General features: G+C 37.0%; 1 long non-coding RNA gene across 1 annotated transcript in view; it reads right to left on the reverse strand.

Annotated features, from left to right (window-relative positions):
* LOC147655031 (uncharacterized) overlaps positions 1 to 25,526 on the reverse strand; it is a 49,368-nt gene that overhangs the window by 19,541 nt on the left and 4,301 nt on the right. The window contains exon 2 of the long non-coding RNA XR_015283708.1: positions 25,344 to 25,412. This is a non-coding gene — a long non-coding RNA (uncharacterized LOC147655031). The remainder of the gene's footprint in view (positions 1 to 25,343; positions 25,413 to 25,526) is intronic.

Genomic DNA, 25,526 nt, shown 5'->3' on the forward strand with positions numbered 1-25,526 from the left:
TACTTCTAGTTTCCTCTTAGTCTGTGCTAATTGGCAGGTTTAATCAGGAATATTCCTAAAATAATTATTACTAAAATGATGTTTAAGAGGTTTAATTGCAACATATGTGTATTAAGGAAACAGTCTTTCCTGGGAGTACAGGAGACAGAAAAGCCTACAGTGATGATTATATTTCAGGAAGGAAAGAGGAACTTCCCTCAGGAAGAGGGGAGAACTGTGCTAAGGGCCCTGCCCTGGGAAAGCATTTAATTTAAAGTACTAAAGCAAGGAGGCATGCCCAAGCCACATTTTTGCTTTATCACCTCTGAACAGCTATTGTTTCAGAATACTGAAATGACTAAATTTGAATTCTCAGTGTAAAACATGCAGTGTGCTCTACTCCTGGGAGCAGCCTTTAACATCACTTACAAACCAGCTGGATGCTATAGCTCCCTCAACACACTTTATATCATCCCTTTTAATTTACAACACACTATTTTGAAAGAAGAAAAATTTGGTTTGGAACAAAATACTGAGACCTCCTCCAGAAATGGCATCACTTCTGGAACAGAGGACATTAGCCTCAGAGTAGCTTTGATCATATGGAAAAGAGACAATCAAGTGCATGACTTGGGAAGAACTCTTTAACAGGGCTTTTATGAAAATACATTCCCTGTGGTAACCTTACCTCTTAGAAAAACACAAAAAGTGCAAGTGTTTACCTCTGTTTGATTGGAGCTAAGTTGGAGTAGGCAGGAAGATGTTACAGTAGGAAGATGTTACGGTAGTACCTGAGGAAGCTGGCAAAAAAGCGAACCCAGTGAGTGCTCAGTCTCTGACAAAGTTGAACTAACATGGCAGAGTGTTAAAAAATGACTTTTTCAGTCCTTTACATACTGAGATTAGAAGAAGTAATGAACCTGAGATCATTAAATAACCACCAATACAAGAGAATGATGCCATCATTATTAGTGAACACTGCACAACATGTAAAATGTGATTTAAATGCTAAAATGTGATATAAGTGCTAAAAACCCAACAAACCATACTCACAATGTAAAATGAGTAGATGAGATGAAGGAGACACTGTTGCACAAAGACATGAGGTGATATATGTGTTGCAGTTGTCAGTAACCTGCAAGTTCAGAATCCTATCAGAGTAATTAAAATTATGGTTGAAATTGAATTGAAAGTCAGAAGTGAGAAGTTTTTTAAAGAAGAAATCTTAGGATGGTCATGAATTTGTAATTCCACAGTCAAGATAAGGATAATTTTGCCTAAAAATGCTGTTTTCTTTCACAATTCAAGTGCAAGCAGTAGTTCATAATAAAAAGCACTATATAATAATGAAGATAAATGGTAATAATCCCTGTGAGTTAGAACTTACAAAGAGAAAAATATCAATACGTTAGAAACATCAGCAGAAAATCCACAGCTGACATCACCAATGTAACATGAAGAATTAAAAACCCCTCAAACTTATCAAGACTACAATACCCTACCAGCTACAGAAACCCTTTGCCAGATGGAAATGATAAAACTTTTAATAGTGGTGCAGAAGAGACAGACACATTTAGAAATATTTCTGTTCCATATTTGGACAGCTGTTCTTATGTCACGTGATGAATTTGAACTATTTTCCAGTCCCCTGGTAACCAAGCAGGATGTTATACAACATGCACTAGAAATCAACATTTTAAAGTCAGCCAATTCATCTACCTTGCACCTAAGAACTAGGACAGAGAAGACTTCAGAGCTAATCATGTTTATATTAGTAAATTAAGGCATTCCAGGGAAATCCCATTTGACTGAAAAAGTGCTAATGTTGTGCCAGGAATAACAGAGACCAGCAGGATGACTCAGAGCTAATGGACAGCAAGTCTGACCTTCCTTCTAGGTAACAAAGCTGTTATAAATTTAATGAAGAATGGAAGTGATAGAATATAATTAATATCATCCCAGTCAACCCAGTGTTGTGGCAAACAGATCTTGTAAAACAAGTCTTAGCATTGTTGGATGAACAAGTATTTGGATGATGAAAGTAATTGTATAGTTGCAATATATCTGTGGAGAGCACTTGACTTAATAGTGCCTGACATTCTCATTATGAACACTGGCACAATACTATCAGTAAAATGTATTGAAGTAACTGAAAACTGAAAGATCTAACAAAGTAATAATGAATGGAGACTTGCAACATAAACTTTAGGGCTTTCGTGAGAAGAAAATAAATGTATGCATCCATGATAACAAGATTTGTGAGATCAATAAAACTGTGAGGATGAAAGGTGAAGATATTAATGCAGAACAATTTGAATCACTTAATAAACTAAGCCAGTTCTAATTAAACATGTCTTAAAGCAGCAAACTGCAAGGGAAGTAGAAATAAAACCTCCACCACTAGCCAAGTCTTCTCCCTGGAAAACACATGGTCTGAAAAGTACCAAGAACTACAAACAGCTGACATTGTAGCTAAAAAATCCAAACTAGAAACTTTCCTTATATGTGTAGACAAAAAGCAATACCAGCTTTTTCACTGGTGAAACGTGCTGTGAATCACCACACCAAGTTTTACAGTTTAGAAGGAATGCTTTCAAAATAGAATTTAAACATAAAAAAAGCAGACAAAATTACTTGAAGAGGAAAATGTCTTACAGGGACATGTTTGAAGAAAATACTCACTTGTTAACATTATTTACTAGCTTGACTCAATAGAACAGAAAATGCTGGTTCCTAATGGTGACTTATTGTATACACAAAGTTCATGTAGAAACATGGCCTATTGAACAAGTTATTTATAGCTGAAATTACCATGGGAAATCTCAATGGATTCTTCATTTCAAGGCTGGATACGTTTTTGAGTGTTGTAGGTCAGCGTGTATTTGACTGCTTACTACTGCAGTTGAACTTAAAATACTCTATACAGAGGTAACTGGGTAATAATGACCTATGACACAGTGAGCAAACTAACTGACCTAGTAGGTTCTTCCAGCTTTTTTTTCTCCCCATGTGGATACTGAAAATATATTTTTCTCTCTTTGTCTGAAGAACTGAACTGGAACCAACACACCTCTTCACTGATACTGGAATATTCTATGTTGAGATCTGCCACAATTCACTAAAGACTGTCAGATCCTCAGGCTTTTTTTCAGAATAGGTATTCCCTGGAGAGGTAAGAGTTTTGTTAAAAGAACACAGATAAAGGGAAGTGGAGATCCTAAGCCTGATCCCATTGGCATTAATGTGTGATTTGCCATTGTTTTGCAGCAGCAAGATCTGGAGCGGAGTGTTCATAACCCTATGGAATTGTTCTAATTATGGGGTTCTTAATTCCACCCATAGTTTCTTCAGGAGTAACTGCTTAGCTCTGTGCATGGTATAATGATAACAGTCAGACCTTCCGCTTTTCCAGAAATAACCATGTCATAAGCTGCTGCTTCCTTGTTTTATGTATTTACAGATATCAACAAGCCTATATAAAGCCTCTCCATGATTTGTTCATATGCAGCAGTCTTCCTTTTGATATATTTTTAGACCAATTGCACTTAAACAACACTTCCTCAACCTACTGAACTTTGCTCTGGGACGATGATCAAGGGAAATGCAAACACTGTGCTGTTTAAAGGATGACGGCCAACATTTTCCACAGCATTAGTGGATGGGGTAGGGTACTATGAGGGACAGAGAATTTAGTGTGACTCCAACGTGGTGCAGCACCCAATTCACACTCACAAACTCTGCACCTGCCCTTTGGACAGCCCCCAGAACAAGACAGGTGTGAATTCATCAATGTGCAAGAAGCAGCAGCTTACATGATCTCTCACCTAAGATGTACACATGCAAGACAATACATGATCTTTCAGTTTTCTAATAAACAGTGCTGCTTTGAAGAAAACAAGAGCTTCAAGCCTCTTTGCAAATAATTTTTTCAAAGGGAGGATTGTAATAAATAAGATGACTCATCAAGAAAAAGCTATGTCTGTGTGTTCCTTTCCTTCTCTGCTACAAGGTTTGATAAAGCTGGAAAACACCTGGAGAGGCAATTTTCCTATGGCTAGGTTGCTGTGTGCTTTCAAACATATCACCTTAGAACCTCAGCAATGGCAAAACTTCCCTTTTCTGAATTTTCCAATGCAGAGGATATAAACAGGTCCAGCTTCTGGTTACTCCAGTACAGGAAACCATTCTATCAGATTCTGCCATTTCCCCACAGTGAAAGGTGTAGCTAAGTACAGCCATACCTGTAAGATTTTTCATGGTTTATAAAGATTCTGCAGATATCAGGACTTTTTCAGTGGTTAAAGTACAACCTAAATCAGGCCCAATTACAGTACTGAGCACTGTTGCATGACAATTTCCCCTCACAGGGTATAAAGTACACAAAGAAAAATTCATAGTGGTCTTGAAAAACAATTTTCAGCTCACTTGTGTGCTGTGAAAACTCTCCTGTTCTGATTCTGTTCTGATCCCATGCAGCCAATACAAGTTTTACTGTGCTGAGCACTGGTGTAGGGAGAGGACCTGTTAGCATGTCCTAATCAATAATTCTTTATGAGCAAATCTTGTTTAAAAATACAGATTAGTCACACAACAAACAATCAGAATATTGATGAGAAAAGCACTTGGGACAACTGCAGTTTGCAATGATTATACCTGATATGAGAATCCACCGTGCAATAGATTTTACACATGCACCTGTTGCTACATATAAGTAAGAAAAAAATGCTGCAATTTCATCAGATACCAGTAAATAAAATCTTTACAATGTTGAGAAAACATTTCAATGTTAATTTGTGTGTTTTCCAAGTGAAAATTGCTGAGATTTTGCTATGGATTGAGTGAGAGCTTTAGACAATCCCTGCCTTAGATTTTTGGCAGTAGCTTTACAGATCCAGAATGCCCATGTTGACAACAGAGAAAGCCAAATCCCACACATCAGTGCAAGACATAACCAAGTTATGTCTGCTTTGTAGGAACAAGACATTCTTGTAGAACTGATTGTTTTGCAACTCTTGTCCTGCTGGCAGAAGTAGAAATACATGCAGGTGGAATATTCTTCTTTGGAAGCCCAAAGACACTGAGAATGGTGACAAGACATAAATGGGCTTTGAGACAGAGAGTGGTGCACAGTGTGAAATGAGACAGAAAATGATTGACACAGAGACAGCAGGACAGGGACATAAACAGTACAAGAGAAGGCACAGGAGCCTCAAAAGGGTAGAAGCACACGACTACATCACGTGTAACTAAAGTCAGGAAGTGCTGGCTCAAACTGGCAAAAAGTGAAAGATATACATGGAGGCAAAAGCATGGTGATGCACAGGTTGTGTGTTTTTTTTCAAGAAAAAACAGGGTTTTTTATTTTAAGAAGAATCTGAAGCAAAGAAATTTGAGGCTTATAGTCTGTATTTGGAAGGTGAAATGCAGACAACCTTTTTTCAGCTGTTCAACCTGTTTTAGGTGAAATTCACTCCCTGACAATTGAAATGAATGCCTGCTGTGAATGCCTGCAGCTGCCACAAATTGTCTTTCAGGATCCTGCAGAGTCCTGTCTTACGTGTGGTGTGGATCTTAACAGAAGTAATTTGAAGAGGGTTGTATCCTGTGAAACTCCAGCAACTATCAGGGAAAAAAAATGAACCTCTAGGAGTTTCTGCAGGAAAAATGGTCATTTCCCAACTGTCCTCTATTCTGACTGCCCCTTCAGAACCTTTGCACATGGATAGGGCAGTTTTTCTAGCTACTCACAAGGAACAGGTCCCATCCCATGTCAGCCTGCTGGACACCAGTAATGTGGCGTGCATGAGTTAGGATCGTGGAATCAAGCCTGCACAGACTAACTAGGCTGTTCCTATCCACAAACCTAAAACCATTTGCAAGCCTCCAGACTAATAATTTATGCTTTCCCCTGACTCAGGCTACCTTTCAGCTCTGGATCCCACTGAATCTCAATCCACCCCTCCGTGCTGTGGGTCACTGCTGAGCCTTCCCTCTCTTGTCACTGTGCCAGGCTTTAAGAAAAATGAGGAATGCAGCTTTTGTGGCAGCACTGAGTGAACACCACTTGTAAGGAAAATATCCCAAATCTCATTAAAAAGAGATAAAGCCATCTGGATCCTAAGACAGTTGGTTTGAAAAAAACCCCACAAAACTATTCTGAAACCAATTTACGGAGAGAAAGAGATAGGAAAACAACTTTGCTGCCAACGAATGTTGTAGCCCTTGTCATCTATTACCACATGAACAAAGCACTCAATGACTGACTCCAGTACCATTGCCAATTATTATGACAACATACACTATAACCATATTATGTTTACAATATAATACATGTGAGTATTCGATAGAGCCTGGCAGGACTTCAGTCACTGCCTCTTTTATGCTTTAAAAATCAATTTTTTAAACTGAGTTTGCTGTATAACATGTTCCCTAATTACATAGTTTACTATATAGAGAACAAGAAAGGATATTGAAAGTGATTTCAGGCAAACCTCTGAACATTTAGTGAGATAAACCCCTTTTATTCATACACATTGCACCACTAACAGCCAACATAATGCCTTTATTCTATAAACATGCCTCATCTCATTCCCATTGACATCAGAGACAAGTTTTCCAAAAGTTTCAGCTTCAACAGAAACTCAAGAACAAAATGTTCAGGGCCTAGTTTTAAAGGGGTTCCTTCTTCACCTTTAATGCCACAATTTCAAAGCTAAACAGAATCATTTAAACATCTGCTTCATTTGTGTATGACATCAGAAAAACAGTTTGCCAAATGATTTGATTTATATTTCCCAAATCACCTGCCAAATAGAAGCAGGAGGTTGCCTTGGAAAATATGAACTAAAGATGTGCTCAGACTCAAATACCCAGTTACTAAAAGGCCCCACTGTCAGTCCACAGCCAATAACTCAAATTTCTGGGTGGGCTACCTATTTTACATATGAATAAGAGCACAGGGGCAGAGATACTTAAAATAACAATGTGCATGCTAGCTTAAGTACATCAGGCCTAAGCAACAGCTCACCAATACCATTATAATGATTCTCAGGCAAGCCTGAGATCAGAATTAACACGGTTCACCAGCCAAGCTTTGGAGCAGGCTGTCCAAAGAGGTTGCCTATGCTCAATCCTTGGCAGCGCTCCAGACCCGACCAGATAAAGCTCAAAGAGGATATGGATGCTATAACTCGAACTTCAGTTACTAACACTGGCTTGTTCTGCTACTGAAAGGTGCTTAAAAACACATGCCAGCCCTGGCAGCTCAAAATCACAGCCCTGGTTACACAGGGGGCAGACTGGAAGCAAGTGACAATGGCAGAGATGTTTTCTTAGATGGTGATGCTTGGCTTGGAAATCTTTGTGCAGGAACAGTGGACTGAGTGGAGCTGTTTTGCAAATACCTGAAGAACATCTAGAACCTCTCAGAGACTTCTCTGATCACTGTAAGGCAATCAATTTTTATGTTTCATTATGATTTATAAAATCTAAGATCCATGCATATACTTAACAGGAAAATTTGGAACATATGCACTTATATTTCTACTCTCTGGTTAAAGAGAAAGCCATTCAAACAATTCCAGTATCAGGCTAGAGAGAAACTGTAAGGGTAATTCCTCAAATAGCTGCCTCGAGACATATTTAATATTTTCCCTTGTGACCTTGGCAGAGAAACTAGGTTTGTGATAAGCTGTTAGTACAAAGAAAGACTGTATTCCACACCAAGGCGGGGGAGAGAACTCTGCAATAACAGAAACAGAAAGAAATTAGATAAAGTTCATGGTCATCCATATAGGAGTAAGATTTCCTGTGACAAGCTGGAAATTACAAATGAGGAGAAAAAAGAGGGCGTATTTAGTGCATCAGAGGATGACTGTGAGCAATCACTGTGATGTGGGACAAAGACCAGTAGGATATTCTGGGTGATACTTTGCCAGGAAAGGCAGTGTCAGCATACAAAGTGCTAATCAGAATGAAACATAATGCAAGATTTTGCCACTCATACTCAAGAAAAATGCAATTTTTCAAAGAAAAGTGCAATTACAGATAAGTTTGACACAGTAATAAAAACAAGATATACTATGACTCTTATGAAGGAAAAGCCTGATCTAACTAATAACAAACTGACAAAATTCAATACTTTGAATATTTCTTTTACAATACTCTCTATGTGGAAATAATTAAAATTTAAAATGAACAGCATTATGTACTACTTTGTTCTTCTAGATATCGGTTCTGGAATATTTTTCTTCTGGATATTGTTTTTTTCATCTTCTTTTCCAGGACTATGGATAGCAACAAGTTTGAAATTAATTTCAACATGAATCCTCACAAAGACAAACATATTTTTTTCTAAGACTGACAGAAAAATTTTAGAATAAATACCAGTTACCAAGGAGAAACAGAAATGATATTTTTTTTTCCCTGAAGTCTGTGCAACTATGAATTTGTAAGGCTGGAGTCAGGAATCCTATTGTCATTCTACAGGCAAGACCACTCAAAAAAACCCAAACCCAACAAATCTTCCCACTAGCATCACAGACTTTGTTTTAAAGAATGGCACTAAATGTACACTGATTGTTAAAGTTAGACAATATTAAGCATTACACAGCACTTTGTCTGCTCAGTTAATCCTGACAGCTCTCCTGGCAGGTAGTTTAGAGACCTGCCTAAGGCCACAAAAGTAAATCAGCTGGGATAAAAACACAGCAAAGTCCATCTCTCAGGTTGCTCACCATCAGACCATGTTCCTCTTGTAAGAAGGGATCCTGGTAAATTCCAGGGTTTATGGGAAATAGGCTCTATTTAAAGATTTAAAGCTTTAAATCACTTACTGGAATAGAAAATAAAGGAAATGGAAATAGAAAAGATGAGAAATCCAAGTTAATCCAAGAAACACGATAGCAATTGATCACAGTGCAGTCTGGAAAGAAAATGTAATCAATACAGAGGGGAAGAAATCAAATAAAACAGATGCAGCTCCAGTGACTGAGGCACAGATGCTCAGATTGCAGCTAGGAGTGACAGATTTGTCCTCCCCCCTGCTGTATGATGAAAACTAGAAAGCTAAACATTAAGAAATGTCATCTAATGTCAAGATATACATATTTCTTACAACTGTGTAAGAGTGGGAAAATGCAAATCTGAAATTGCTATTAGAGTTGCTATTCAGGTCTTAGGAAGTGCCTTACTCACCAAACACTGCTTAGTCACTACAAGGGAGTGTTTCAGTGCATCTGTGCTCCTGGGAAATGATGTTAGCATGAAAATTCTATTTACATTTATTGTATTTTCCAGTACTGATATTCTGGTGACGAATTGATGTTTTTGGTGATAATTTCAATTTGTTCCAGGTATGAGGAATGTAACATTGTTAATGATATTAATGCTTACATTTAGAAAGCTTATGATGTTACCAATCTAGAATGAAAGTACCACTCAGGCAAGTATCCTTAGTACTAAGAAAATGCTCTTTTCATCTAGGAAATAAATTATCATGACTTTTTAGAATATTGTTTTGTACCTAGAAGTAACAGAAGCCAGGTCAGTATGGTTCTGTTCATACCTGGAGGACAGCAATTCTACTTTGCTATGAAAATCAGAACATTTCATTAGAGAATCTGAGCTTGAGTTTGGGAGTTTTTTTGGGGATTGGTTTGTTGTTTTTCTTTAAAGACAGGTAGGAAGTTCCCACTCTGCATCTTGGAAAGCTGAAGTATTATAATCAAGAGCTCAAAAGTCAATCTCCCTTATTCATGTTTTACAGTATCTTACTCCATGTGTAGCTACAGTAACTTACTGCAAACACTTTCACAGCACATTAGTACTTAGACAAAAGAAAGAATGCAAAGTCTACTTCAAAGGGCTTAAAAGTTCAGGAAAAAATCTTGAAAATGTTTTTGAATTTTGAAGTCTTGAAAAACTTTTTGAGTTTACTCATTCTGCCTTCTAACTCTAAGATTGCTCAGCCTCTCATAGGATTATCTTTGAGGGAATTACTTGAATACAGACCCTCCTCTGTGTCCTAAATTTGCCTTCTGGAATTAATATAGCTGGTGTAATTTTTAAAAAAATACTCAGTAGGTTGCATCTGCAATTTATCTGGTCCTGAAGAGGAATGATATTCCAGTTTCTTCCTTTTTCTCCTCAGATGGGTTAATGTAACATAGAGGGGACTTGACCCCCTGCCCCTTATAGGCAAGTGAGTCACTCAAAGGATTATGAACACACACATAAATGTACATCTGATCTTTAAACACCAAGGTCAAATCAAACTCTTTTCTCTTTCACATACTATTAACTCTGAGAATATGAGATATTTTTCTTTCCAACTTATGTTTCATTGAGTTTTAATTTTAATTTCTTTTTAATATAAAGGATTCCCTTCTTGAGTTCCATTATTTAATAAAAGTTTCCTTAACATTCCCCCCCCCCCCCAGAATTTAAATTTTCCTTTCTTCCCAAGGTTTAAATGATGTTATAGAAGGAATGCTGTTTCTTTAAAGCTGACACATGAGAAGGAGCAGGCTGTCTTAGATTGCAGGCCATTTCATTTCTCATAAGCATGCTATCATTAGCTACCTCCAGGAGAATAAACTGTATTGATTGCTTCAAATCAAACCTGTGACCTGGTGGCAGTATTAGATGTTTGTTACAGAGCATCATCTCGTCATTAATCTTTCATTAGGCAGCATGATCCGAGAAGCAGCAGCAGTCACACCAGGCTTACTCTCTCCAGTGATGCCACCACAGAGCTCTCCCTTATTGGATCACACCAATTACTGGCCTTACAATGCAGATCCTGAAAGCCTTATTAAATTTCCTCCCAGGGATGGCAAGCTTACAAATAGTCATGTGCTGTTTCTTGGGTGAGGACATCACAAAATTACACCAGAATGCAGTAAACCCAAGTCATTTGCAATTAAACATGTGACCCTCGTTTCTGAGATGATACATCTTCATTTACAGCACATGAAGTCTTTTACAGAAATCCCAAATACATCAAGTTAAGATGTCTTAAAAAGTTCCAGTCAAAGAATGGGTAGGTAAGTGCCAAATCACATTTCTGCCTGGGAGAAATGAAGCAGAACCTCTAGTATCTGGATTGCTGGCATCTCAGTGCTGGGATTTAAAGAGCTGGGAAACAATTGCAGGCAAACAGCAGGAGAAAGGAACAAAGCACTGCTGGAACAGAGCCCAAGAGGGGGATATCAGTTCTTATTTTCAGCTCAACAGCACATCATAACAAGGTTGGGAGGGGTGAAAGTTGGAAACTGTGCACCTCAAACAACACAGTATTGAAAAGATTAACATTTTAGTGCCTCTGAGTGAAGATCCTCTACATACTGCAATTAGCCTTTAAGTCCATAGATCCTGTACTTCCTCAGTTTTACAAGTATAAGGGTTGTGTGTCTAAGCTATTTTCTGCAGCCATATAGAAACAGCATTAAAAGCTGAACACAAGACCCATTAACCTCAGCAACCATTAAAATAAAAAAGGCCTAGCAAAGGGCAAAATAACTCCCTATTTGAAGAGAACTTAAAAATGCATACTGCAGGAAGGTTCTTACTCAGTTTAAAAATTATTCTGGCTCAATCACATTGATTTAATCAGGGATATGGAAAAGTGATGTGCACAGCACATATGGACATAATGCAACCACCTCACTATTACCTCAGGCAAGGTGGTGAACCCCTTCTTGTCCCACAGATGTTACACCTCATACAAACATCACCCATGGCCACTCCCCTGGCAAGCCCAAGAGCTGTCCACCATCAATATGGCTGTGAAAGGACTAGCAGATGACACAGAGTATCAAAATTAAGATTAACTCTTTTCCCACATGAAAAATACATGTCCAAGATAGGAGGACTCAATAAAATACGGGACAGGTAGGTGAGGCCAATGCTCTAAATTGTGGGTTCATCTCATCATGGGCAGTACAAAATGTCACTGTAAACACAACACAAACTCCAGTGGTTCAGAGTTTGGAATTTGCTCTTGAAAGCTAATTTGAGCTTTAGGAAACTAAAGTGCCTCCTTTTTTATTATGCTGTTGGCTTGGGTGCTTAGTGAAGTATTTATCTCCTCTCGTGTTCAGCAGGGAACATCTATCATTGTTTTTTCAAGTCCCTCCAGGCAAGCACACATTTTGGAGAAGCAAAATTCATATAACACACTCCATAAGATTTTGCATGATAAAAATCACTCCCTAGTCTCAAATACCTGGGTCATGATGACAGCAAAAACTGACACAGATTTTTCTAAGGGGCAGATTCACTGTGCAAAGCTGGACTTGGTATTTATTATCAAAAAATCAGCCTTCACTAACCTCACAATACTTTATCACGTTGAGGTTCTTCAGTGAGGAACATGAACCTTGGAAAGACTTGAACTGTAATGAGCTGTTTTAGTTCATGCACTCCCATTCTCTGAAGCTACCAGACAAATTCTGGGTAAGATACGAGTACTATGGAAAAAGAAAAAAAAAAAAAAAGAAAAAGAAAGCACTGCTGAAAAATTTCCCAAATGCAAACATGCCATTCTGATGGAAAAATTGAGACTCCTAAGAGAGGAGGAAAATACATGAGCACTTCCAAGAGAAAATGAAAAAAAAACCAAGATATGACGATATATCTTTAGTTGCACATAACATGTGTTAATTTTTTTAAATACTGAAATTTAATTTTTTTCTAATAGAAAACTGTGCATTTTTCATCTTCCTGAGCATTTTCATTACAGAATTAAACATTTTAGCAACAACAGTTATTTATAACGAATTCTCCAAATTCTAGCAATACAATTGTCAGGCTAACATGCCTTAGGCAAAACTGCAAGTCAACAGGTAAGACTTCCTGGGTGACAACCCTATGTCTTGACAATATACAGTAATCATAACGTTAATAAGCCTAAAAGCCTATTTAATATTGAAACACGTGACTATGAAGAATTTTAACCAGTGCAGCTGTTTCAGAAGTTAGCCAGAGGTTATTTCAGCCCTAACTGAATGGTGAGCATCCATGGGAGCAAATGTGTCACACAAGTGTTCTGGCTGGGGAACATATTCCAACTGAAACTGCAGAAGTCCTTTAGGCAGTAATGTAAACACAATTCAGGGAGACAGACGTTAACTACCTTGAAAAGAATCTTTGCTGACCACAAATTGCTTTTTTCCAACACACCTCTGTATCACAGCTTTCCACTGCACCTTCCCTAAAGTATAAACCCCAAATACTGAATTTCTAACACCAAAACACAGACAGGATCAGTGGATGCCTCTAATCCAAGATTTTATTGAATGTTGTTCAGTGAATGTTGATCTTTAAGCCCAGAAGCTTCCTGCACAAAGAGGCCTTGAAAATAAAGACATAATAGCTGCACTTTTGTAAATGAAATGACTGTGCATCTCCATACTTCCCTCAGGCTCTTGCTTACTTGGCTGGAAAACAAAATTAAATGAAGCAGCTCTCTGCTTCGCAACAAGATGACAAGAATTCTTTTCATTCTAAGAAACATTTTACATTTGAAATATCGTGTTTTCTGACATCAAAAGAATCCTACCAGAATCCTCATTTCACCAATCCTAATTTCATCCATTTCACCAACTGTTATTTCTTTTGTCTTTGACTATTCCTTACCCCCAAATCACAAGTCCCTGTCTTTCTGTTTTACATGGCTTCTAACTTTCTTTGCTTGACCACCTTGAAATGCTTCAAGGAGCTAGAATAAAATTAAATAAACTTAACAGAAACTAGATCTGTCATATATAAAGACGAGCAGTTGAAAAATTCAAAATTATACTGAGGATATTCCTTGAAGTTTTGGAATAAACAGCATGGCTTCATTAAAATATTAAGACACTACAGTCAGAAATGGTACTGTCTTGAAGGTTAGACCTTACTTTGCTCAGAGAGTATCACTGATATCATTCTGTTGAATTAATAAATATAGCTGAATACATTTACTGAATTTTGTCAGAAGCCTGCCAGCAAGCTCATTGCAAAAAGAAAATCTTTTGGAAAGCCTGTGTAATGATACCCTTCTCAATATATAATCAGGGCAGAAAACAAGTGTGACAAAAAACCCACTGGCTTTGAGCTCAGAGAAAGACCGAATCTGTGCTCATATGTGGGATGACAGATTATCACACAAAGGAGACTGTAATTTATTTCTCATTTGATAGAGTGAATTTAATCTCACAATCGTAACACAAAGCCTCAAAAAGTAGTCCAATAAAATTCTTGTATTTGATGCTGTTCAAATTACACTTATTTACAGACTTTGGTCCTGCCTTCTTCGTGTTTATCAGAGAACAGCCTGTTTCCAGCTCTTTTCAGAAAATTCCAAACTCTCAAAGGCTCAAACCAGAAATGAAACAAAGAGGGAAAATTAACTTGTCTGAGAGAACTTCCATTAACTCACAGTTCTCATCAGATCAATACAGAAATTGGGTTCCTAGATTTATCCAGCCTGGCCACTGGCTTTTTAAATCTTTTATGGGTGATGCAATACTTAAGTGTTGCAAAGGATTAAATTGTTAAGCACTGACAGAGCAGAGCAAGTAAGCCTGATGAAGTAAGCAACTAAATATGAGATGTGACTTCCATGAAGAAAGTCACTCAAGGGGAATTTAGCAGAGGTTTCTGCAGTCAACTTTCAGACATACAGGATTAGAAATGGGGAGGAATAACCCAGAGAAGGCAAAAAATACATTTAATGTGTTATTCAATTAGGTAAAGCAGTGTATAAAAACCTAAAAACTTATTTAGTACACCTATGAAAACCTGAAAACAGTTCTATCAAGAGCAGTAGCAACTTTATATGTTATTAATAGAGCAAGGCCTGATTTAAAATACCATATTGCATCTTATATGGTGAAATACTCTGCAGCCAGGGTAACTGAGGTTAACAGGACCTGATCAATTCATAGACAGAACATTTTTCTACAGGCAATCCAGAGTTGAACAGGAAATAATTCACCAGCACTAAAGGATGATAAAGCAGATGTTTGCACTGTAGACATCAGCATTCATTTGGAATCTGCACTGTTTAGTTTAGAACATATGGTATAAGGATGATTGGTAGTGAGAGGATATCTGTGAACAAGTTTACATATATCTCATTCCAAAAGCAGACTTTCTGCTTCGTGAAACAAACTTAACTTCAAGTTTAATGCCAAAACCCACCAAAATAATACACAACCTGCATCTGAGTAATTACATTTATGCTAGTCTTGCCACAAAATCATGCAATTTTGTTAACATCAAGATCAGAAGTACATAGTCTGCATGTTTGTATATGTTAGTAAGCACACATTTTCCAGACATCCACATTGGCAATTACAGTGAGATCTTCTTAAAAGATTTGCAAGCATGGATGAGCATTGCTCACATACAGAGTGCACAACAAAACATGAAACTAAATGTATTTTGTGGGGGTTTTGGATTTTACCAAGAGCTTCTGGTACAGCATAACTTGATTCTATGCTGTCATTCCAGATCACAGATTTGAGAAAAGCAAAGCATGCTCTCATTTACATTTCAGTCTGTAGTATACCATACCTAGCATGGAATTTCTCTGTAAGCAACATTCACTCAGGTAGAGCATTATTTACTAATCAAGTGTTTGGGAATGCATTAAGCAATTCCTATGCAATCAACAGTGTTTCCAACATACTTTCTAAGGACTATAGAATGTATATTCTTCAGAGATGAAGAATTACCTACCACAGTGGGTCACACAAAATCCCAATACTTGTCTTCTTTCTCTTCAAACAGCCTTACTAGAACACAAGACAGAAAATTAAATATTTACTGTAAATGACTGTTGTTTTTGTAATATGCTCTGCCATTTTATAAATCAATCATTTATAAAAAATGTTTCATTTGCACATGAAAATATGGGGCAACACCCACTACAAGGAAATAAATCCATTATCTGTGCCAGGTAATTTTAAAAAACTTCTCTGTATTCTTTTTCTTCATGATAGAACTTCTGATTAGAAAGTCATAAAGAAGATATTAAACTGAAAAATAAATCTAATTTACAACCAATAGGAAATATCAAATCCATTGGAATAGCAGTAAGTTAAAGACACAAATGATATTTTTATATATATTCATACATAGGCATAAAATAAATTACTTATTACCAAACTGTATGATTGGTGCTCATCTACAGCACCAGCTTGGTAAAGAATGGATGTCAATACAGTGGTTTTTAAAAAACTCTAATAACTTGTCAAGCAATATACAGTGATTTAAACATTAGTTTGTGAAAAACCTGGAGGAAGAGATAAGGTTTAAGATTAGCATAGGCACACAAGGTGCATTACTGGGTGGTTACCCTGAGCAGTTCTGTATATGTTTTGAGATGTACTTGACTCAGTAACTATACTTTATAATTATATAATTTATAATTATGAATAATGTATAACACATTTTGTTAAGAAATATTTAAATCCTGAATGGATATAATCAATAGAACAGAACTGCCTGATTTCATGTAAAAAATTAACATTGCCAGGTAAAAGAAATGGCCATTTGAACAGTAACTAAAAGGAGAAGTGCAGAACTCTAGGAGGAAGATTTATCTGGGCAGGATTAATATTTGAAGAAAACATCTGTTCAGCACTCAGAGCAATAAAAGAAGTGGCACTGGACATCCAGCACAGGCAACAACAAGAATTGTTATTTTCCCAGGGCACAGTTACACCCATTTATGCCAACAGGACCTCCCAGTGCATGGAGCCAAGAGGTAAAATAAGATTCTTGAGGGTGGCCATGGATATAGATGCTCAGCAATGAAGGGGAGAGAGAGATCACTTTCACATAGGAAACTAATAGAAACTCTGCACTCCATCAGCTCCCAGAAGAGCATTCTCATGAAGCCAAACTGCTGTGCGTACTTGACTTTTTTTGAGCCATTGATAGGTATGTTTAGATTAAATTATACCTAGGCTAGAAAACTTCAGGTCACTTAGTATTCTAACAAGCCTTTTTTCTATTATAAATAGTGATGTTCAAATTCTTGAACATCAAAATTCCTGTTGAGAATGAGTGAATTTAATAACTAAATCCCTTATTAATTTAAGTCAAACACTAAAGGTTCATTCAATATGGCAAATCTATGGTTTACTTCCTAAACTGCTTGCTATGTCATTTCCCTACCAAAAAAACATCTACAGAACTATATCTGGTTGATCCACACATGACTAAATCTGGGTATGTGCATAATAATTCTGTAATGAGAGTGTCCAGAATTACACAAGTGTATGCATCATGAGGTCCTTTTTAAAGTTACTTTACAACCTCTCATGTACATCATCGTTTAGAATTTTAAAAGCGTAGATTGCAACTGACTTTTTGGTTTCATGTAGGATGTGTTCGTACTGGCATACCATTTTTTTCATAAGAAAAAGCTTTTATACTCCTTTAGCCTGAGTGGCTTTTATCTTACACCAGCAGAAACAATAAAATCAAAGAGAAACAGAAGTTTCTCCAAGAGCTGTCCTCATAAAGGAAAGAATTATGTTAACTCACAGTAATTATAAATGCAGTCATAACACTGGCTGCAATATAATCTAGACATGCCTGTTCTAGCTTTGGAATAATTTTCTGGGATACTTACAGAGTTCTAGGTGGGGCAGCACAGACCTCAGAGATGACTGGCAAAATGGTCTATTTTGGGCAGTCGGAAGTTCAATAGAATTGAAAGCTTTACAACAACTGTACTTTATAACAAAAATACAATTTGAATCCTTACATGAGAATAACAAACCAAATGTACAACTACACTTCCTCTTAGACAACATACTTGGATGATCAGTGCCCTCACTTGCCTAGGTTTTGCCTTTATGTTTACTGGAATTAATATTTTCATTCTTCAAAAGGCCCATACATGGATGAGACCGGAACTTCCGATCAACCATTACTACTTGATCTAAGAGACACAGTCTCCTGCAAGCTCCTTTGAAATTCAGTATTAGATTTGGTTTTGTTGTAATCTTCGCTCAAATTGCAAGCTAAATATTGGTATTAATTTAAGTCCTATCTATACATTTTTAAAAAACCCAACAACACAGCTTGATATGGCACTGGAAAAACAAAGGACAGGTAAAGGTCAATTTACACAATTCATCAGTAGCTCACACCACCAATTCCTAGTGTGGCTACCTGTCTACAACACTCATATGCTATTAGTGTTCCATAGAAATTCACAATTACTGCCACCTCTCCAGAACAAACAATCCACTAATAATTCTGAGAATCAAATAATAATAACAGAAAAGACAGCAGCAAAATCCACTGTAACAAAAACAACCAGGAAATGTGTACCTGAGCTCACCCTGCCACATAAAAAGGAGTGGATTTCTTGTACGGACACATTATCTCACCACCTCTTTGCATTGTGGTGACTCTTTGGGCTAACAGGAGGACAAGAGGTACACAGGAGAAAAGAAACCCAGCAACATGCTCTGGAGTCACAGTGGTTTTCCTTACTGTGTGATTTCTCTCAATACTTACAGACTGTCCACATCAACTCAGCTCTGCTGCTCCTCCACGCCAGCAGTGGTAGAACAACGTAAGGGATGTGGCCTGTGCCTCCCTCAGTGAGGGTCAGGGTACAACCATCAGCACAACTCAGGGCAGCCCTCCAAATTCCCCGATTTTGCTCCTGATGCAGTCCTTATAAATTATTCCAGGAGAGCTGGCTGTCTGCACATAAAAGCACTCAGACTGCTCAAATGACTCCTGTGCTCAGGCCATGTACAGGGGCCAGGAATGCAGAGATACTGTAGTGGCTATGAAAAAAAGAGACAGAGGAACAGTGCACAGGGAGGAAGGAAAAACCTCTTTCCTCTCTTGCCTCATGTGTAGATATCAGGGGACAAAGCAGACCAAAAAAACACTCCTAAATGTAGAATCAGTACAAGATCATGCTTACATGTTAATAAAAACAAACAAAAAACCCAAACAAATGAACAAAAAACCCCATTTTTCCCTCTCTTATGGTTATTACCTATTTCTTTTTTTTTTTCCTCATGTAGGAAATGATCCTTTAAGGAAGAAAAACACTGATACTTATGGAAGATCCATCAGAAATTTTTCCTTCTAAAAACTTGATCTGTGAGTAGAGACATTAATACAATATCCTAAGATGTGCTTTGTTATCTAATTGCCTATTATAAAGAATTAAAGTGATATTACTGTGCAGAACAAAAATGCACTCTACCATCTACTTTAATACATTTATTTTCCTAAGCTTAAAGACAGCAGCAACATTTATCAAAGAGATAGTGAGTATTTCTGCTACAGAAAAAGTAACCCATCCTCCCTAAGAGATATAATGGTTCCTGAAACTGATTTTTATCTGTATACTATTCTGACCTGTTTTCTATTCCTTCATGTGAAATTACTGAGGGATGCCCATGGTGAAATGTCAGAAAAGGCAGAAGACACTCATAGAGTAAGAAACTCTAAAAAGCAAAAAATGGTACTACTATAATGTTCATAATTCTTCTTTGTATGACCTTTCAAAACATACTTCATCTAACCTGAGAATCACAATCTATTTAGGAGGTACAAACATTACCAAACCTGCAGCAACCCTCCAAGTGACAGTGCCTTGTAATGATACAAATGGGTGACCAAGTAATTCATTTGCAGAACTACAAAAAAGGGTGACTTCCCCAATATATTGTGCATGTTATTCATACATTTTAAGGTAATTTAGGTAATGTATTAGTAAGGTAGCCTAGAAACACATGACAAGCTGACACTTTATCTCCTGGATAAGACAATACTGTCCAGCAAATATTTGTTAGACATTTTCAACTTTGTCCAATGTTATATGACATTTACATACCAGAAGTGACAGACATTTTGCTCCTAAAATAAGAAGTAACACTGTAGCATGGGTTCTTCCCCCAGATTTCACAACTAAGAAAGGAACACTAGAGGTTACTGCTTTGCTTTTCTACAGTTCACTGTTTCCAGTAGGTTTTGAAGGTGTTCTTTAAACAGGCAGTGCTATCTTACTGCAGTGCTGTAGGGCACTTCCTGATAAGCAGGAGGAAGGAGGAGAAGCAAAAAGATCATTACTTTCTGCAAAAACTGAGTCACAACTGCAAACCTTTATGCAACACCCCGCCCTTTGTGACCTCCTGCTTACAGGCTGCAGCAACCTTCGGCAAGTCGAAAGTCGTGTTCAAAAGCCAAACAATGAAATCAGCAACTTTTGTAACAGGTCACATGAACCTGTGACTATGTATGACTTTGGGAAAGTTCCAAGTTTAGCAAATGTTGCATCTATTATTCTAATAATATGACAAGGAGGTCTTGATTACATGGTTTATTTATAGCACTGTGTAGGATTGGGGGGTTGAGCCTGAAAATAAAAATGAGGTATTACTGGGAACTGACTAACAGTGACAATGGCCACTAATGGTTCTCAATTATTATGCGTGGGCTCATAGTAGGAACTGCAGGGAATTAATCAACACAGGCTTCTTATGTCATACAGTGACCAACTAATCCAAGTCAATGGAGAGATTTGTGCTGCTTTCAATAGCACTTGGATCAAACAAGCCACAATTCAAAACCAACCCAACCCCAAAACAATCGATATCAAACCCTTGGATACACGCTAAATGAGTATGACTAAAGTTCCCAAACTAACACATCGTCTGTGAACAGCCAGATTCCCAGACTTGTGAGCACTCACAAACAGAGTTAATTGCCAGTAAATCTGGCAGCTGTTTCAGCTTTATGTTGGTCAGAGTTTATAGAGTTAGGCTTTGCAAACACTGCTAGAAGCCCTTGTAACTGTTAGAGACCTGTTAGTGCATCTACTAATACCGATGGTCTTTTCACACAACAAACTGATGCTGTTTAACACACTGTTGCCTTTCTGCAAAGAGTTAACACCAACAAATAGAGGGGAAAAAATGTGTGAACAGACCTAAACAAGAAGCAGCCTGAACCTTTTGCTAAATGAACACACCCTCCGTGTGGCTGAACTGCACTATAAAGCTATACAAGCACCTAAATGCCAACTGCATTTTGAACTACTGTATCTCTAGTTCAGTGTACAGGATCAAGCTGTAATTACATTTTTATGGCCAGTTTATATTCTTATCAAATTTATCTAAATCAGATAGGTTAAGACTACTGCACATGTTTAGTAAACGATGGAGGCAGAGAACCAGAACTTGGCAGTTACAATGCAATATGAGCTTTTATATTGTCTATATATTCCAGCTGTACCTCAAAGACCCAAACTAGACACACTGCTATGACATATGGCTACTACAAACTTATTCAAACTTATTTATAACTTTGGGATCTCTCCACATGCACAATGAGATGGAACAGGCATCAACAGTGTACTTCAGAAAAGGACTGACTGGATTTCCAGTGTCAGATGTAATAAGGGCTCTTCATAAACCACAAAGCTTTTGAAAAAAGCTATCTGGAGATAGCCAAAAAAGGTATGGTGGCTTTCAGCATGTTCTCTGTATATTGTTTCATGCAATGAAAACAAAAGGAGACCTGAAGAAGGAGTAGGAAATATTTCTTCCTCTGCATGAAGTCTCCCCTTTAATTTACTTCAATGTAGAGAGAAATGCTCTTTGATGAATGAAGTATTCAGCAAAACTAGGCAAAGACCACACAAGTCATCTTCCCAATCCTATAAACACCAAAACTCTTGTGACTGAATGATTCAAGAGTTAATGTTACAACACATTAAAGGGACAGTTTACAAGAATTAACTGTCCAAATTGCAGGTCTTTTTTTAAAAAGAACATCATCATAATAAAATATTAGTTACAAAATGCTAGAGAATGCAATTAACCAGAAACTGCCAAGAAGTTCATCTTTGAGAAACATTGACTCCTCTGTGTGTATGTGTATGAAATAAAAAAGTAAAAACAAGTCCAAATAACATTCCTTGCTGCTGTTATAATATAATATTGAAATAATCTAAATCTACACTTATGGCATTAACACATTCCAATACCATTATGTTCCACCTCTGCCCTGGCCTTGTGTGGCACGTTCACAAGGGGAGAAGAGCCTGTAAGACTGGGACACAGGTTATCTCCACTTGGAGGGTTTGCAAGAAGAAATTGATGGGACAGTGAAAGTTTTATAACACAAAGGTACTCCTGAATCAATGCAACTAAGTGTGGAACACTTCCAAAATACTAACATGTTTTTCATCCTAGATTAATTGTTAAATGTCACCAGCTTCTTGCTGACAGCATCTTGTGTGCTCAGTGAGAATGGATATGGAAATCAAGATTTAACCAAGCCTAAAATGATTTTAAAAAATAATTTTAAAGGAGTCCTTATTTGTGTTAAAGATCTAAATCAAACATGATTTTATTTTCTTTTATACAGAGGGTCATTCTATTCTGTATCTAGATTTTCATTGCAGCACTTAATGATGTACAAGATTGCAGATTCTTGTCCACTTAGAAATGGCAAAGTAACACTTAGAACACACATTTCCTCAACACACAAAAAGGAATACTGATTAAAAAACTGTGTCACCTTGTTTTATGGTTCAAATGTACTATAAAAATGTTCCCAAGAAACATCTGGTTTGTATTCACACCAGTTTGGTTTAAATACTTATGTCAACAGATAATCCTCATATTCCAAGTCGAGTGAAAACAGACATTATCAAATTCAGCATCACCTGAATTCACTCCGAAATAAATGCTAATTTCTGCTTTATTTGGTGCAAAATATCATCCACTAGTGCTAAAACTCTCAATGAACTTCAAAATCTTATCTTGAATAATCAGTTCTTAGCTCATCCTGTTATTACTGATCTCAGCAACACAGGAATATATTCTACAGGATCATTAAGTAAACAAGCCTGTGTCTTTTTATATTTGAAATTATATTTTTCAGAGAACTGACAAGAAGAATAAAAATTAATCATAATAACCCTTATTACAGACACCTCTTACTTTTAACAGCTGAAAACTATTTCTTCTCAGTGCAAAATAACTTACCATTTAAAAAGAACAGCAATCATGAAACAACAAAACTCTCCAGCAGTTCTCAAGAAGCAAAAGAATAAAACCTGGCTTTCTTCATCTCTATTTTCAAGCCCTTACAAAGATTGCAGTAAAGACAGCATAACTACCTGGGAGGTAGGAAGAGTACTACATTGTAACCACAGCTATTACAAGCAATCTAAATCAGAGAAGTTAAAGCAAAATCAGTCTTAGTTTTAAGAAGTCTGTTTAGTGTAGGAGAAAGGTTTAAAAAATCAGGTTTCTTCAAGATTACAAAGGGCTTTTAGGATATAAACTACCATGACAAGTTATTGCAATTAATCTTTCTAAAATGCTAAGAAAACTATAGATTATGTGAAAATTAAATCAAATGAAGTTTTTTGTAGAGTTTTGAGCAACATTTAAGCAATATGCAATTCGATCCTTAAAAAGAATTTCATTTTTGTAACACAAATCAAGTTTAAAAGCCTAAAAAAATCAACTTATAATTAGGCATGTGGTAGCACTGAAATGCTTTTTCAAAAGAATTCTGTGGTGTTACTTGGATGAGGGAGGTACCAAGCTTTTGTAGGAAATCTCTCAGTTCCAGAAAGTATGCCAAGTTAGATATAAGGTAATTAGAAAGCCTTAGAACACCCTGCTTTTACAACAACATAGACATAACAATCAATCTGTGTGAAGAAAGGAAGCCAAGGACCAAACTCTGCCACCCAAAAACCTACACACCCAGTAATGCATCGCTTCAGTTAGCAAGATATGTCACTGAGCTCCACAGGGACAGGGTGATGCCCCACTTGCAAAACAACTTTACCTTACCCTCATTGCTTCCAAATATAGGGCAGAAAGAAGATACCATCTCAGAATCATTCAATTAAAAAGATATTTTAATATCTAAACATGCAGAAAAGTCAACAAAATTGAAGATTAAATTCTCATAGGGCAACTTCCAATAACATTTAAGTCTATTGCCATGGTATGTGCTCATGCATTGGTTTTGCTTTCACTGTGCTTTCAACTGAATGATTTAGGATTTCTGCTAAGCATTGTGCTCACTAGAGACATGTTCCACACTGCACACTTGTTTATGGAAGTTCCAAAATGGTAGTCATGATCTACTGAGTCCAATTTCAACATCTCCCACTTAGTTAGGCATTCCAAGGCAAAAGACAAATTCCAAAGAATTTACAAACCTACACAGTTACAAAAGCAGAAGCCTTTGGGGAAAACAATGAGGTTAGCTTGTTTTAAACATCATTACACAAATGTGCCTGCTTTGCAAAATGTATTTCTCTTTGTGATTTACAGTATACCACAGATGTTTCTTTGTGAACCTAATAAAGTTATCCACATTTTTAAAGTAACAGTTGAACACCAGAGTTCCAGTTCACTTACAGTCCTAGATAAAGGCAAGTAACACTCCTGAGCAAATTAAAAAAAAAAGAAGAAAAAGAAGAAGGACCTGGTGGATACAGAGGAAGCAACAAGAAATTTTGGAAGAAATAAACAGAAGAGAACAAAAGTTTCAAAGAGCCTGAGCTGCATCGAGGAGATTTATGTGAAACATTTTGACTTTCTACTCTTGGAAACTTTGATCTACGGGTGGAGAGTGAGGTGGGTGACAGTGAGGACAGGAAGGATTAGAAGGGAGAACAGAGAAAAAGGGCTTAATCTATTTCTGAATTTTGAAAGCCATATTTAATGCAAGTTTTCAAGTTGCACTGTTGGTAAACAGCAGTTTTGTAGGAAAAACAAAAAGTTCGTAAGTTCTATAATTCATCCTGTCATGACAAACACTAACGGGTAACAATCCTGCACTGACATTTAGCACAGGCTAGGTCAAGTGACAAAATGTCAATTAGAAATTAACAGACTTATGAAATGGTCTCATATTACATAAAAAGCTATGATGGCCTTATCATATGAATTAAACTTTGATTAATTCACAGTAAGCCATCAGAAAATTTGTTACAGCTGAATGCTTTGAATTCTTACCAAGGTTTAAGAAAGAAATAAAAAGGCACCTTTTTAGCTAAGTTATCCAAATTTTCAGTCATATAACAAATGCCCTAAATGGGATAAATACATTTGTGAGACTAGTAGACTACTGCAGATTATGTGAAAAGCTACCTTATTTCAGTTCATAAAGATGCTGCAGTAGCTGTTCTGCAGAAAGTAGGCAACAGTCAAAACAAACAGGCAACACCTTTAATGTGCAATTTCTAATTCCCTCAGATACTTACATGATTAACAGCCTTAACATTATGCTCATCACGTTGCTCTGGTGAGCATGATACACCTTCTGTCTTTATCAGAAAGCACTGAACAACTTACCTAAAACACCTTGTGGCAGATTCCACATGTCCTAAATTTCTCACTCACATCTTTATTCCTCTTCTCTACCTGAAAAGAGGAATCATCATGATCACTGACAATTCTGCTTTCCTCAGGGAAAGGATGTTAGCAGCCAAGGAATGAGATAAAGTAATTCCTTTATTTCCCAAAAAGCCATTAATT

The sequence above is a fragment of the Cyanistes caeruleus genome, chromosome 2 (assembly GCF_971803275.1).
Source record: "Cyanistes caeruleus chromosome 2, bCyaCae1.hap1.1, whole genome shotgun sequence".
NCBI lineage: Eukaryota > Metazoa > Chordata > Aves > Passeriformes > Paridae > Cyanistes > Cyanistes caeruleus.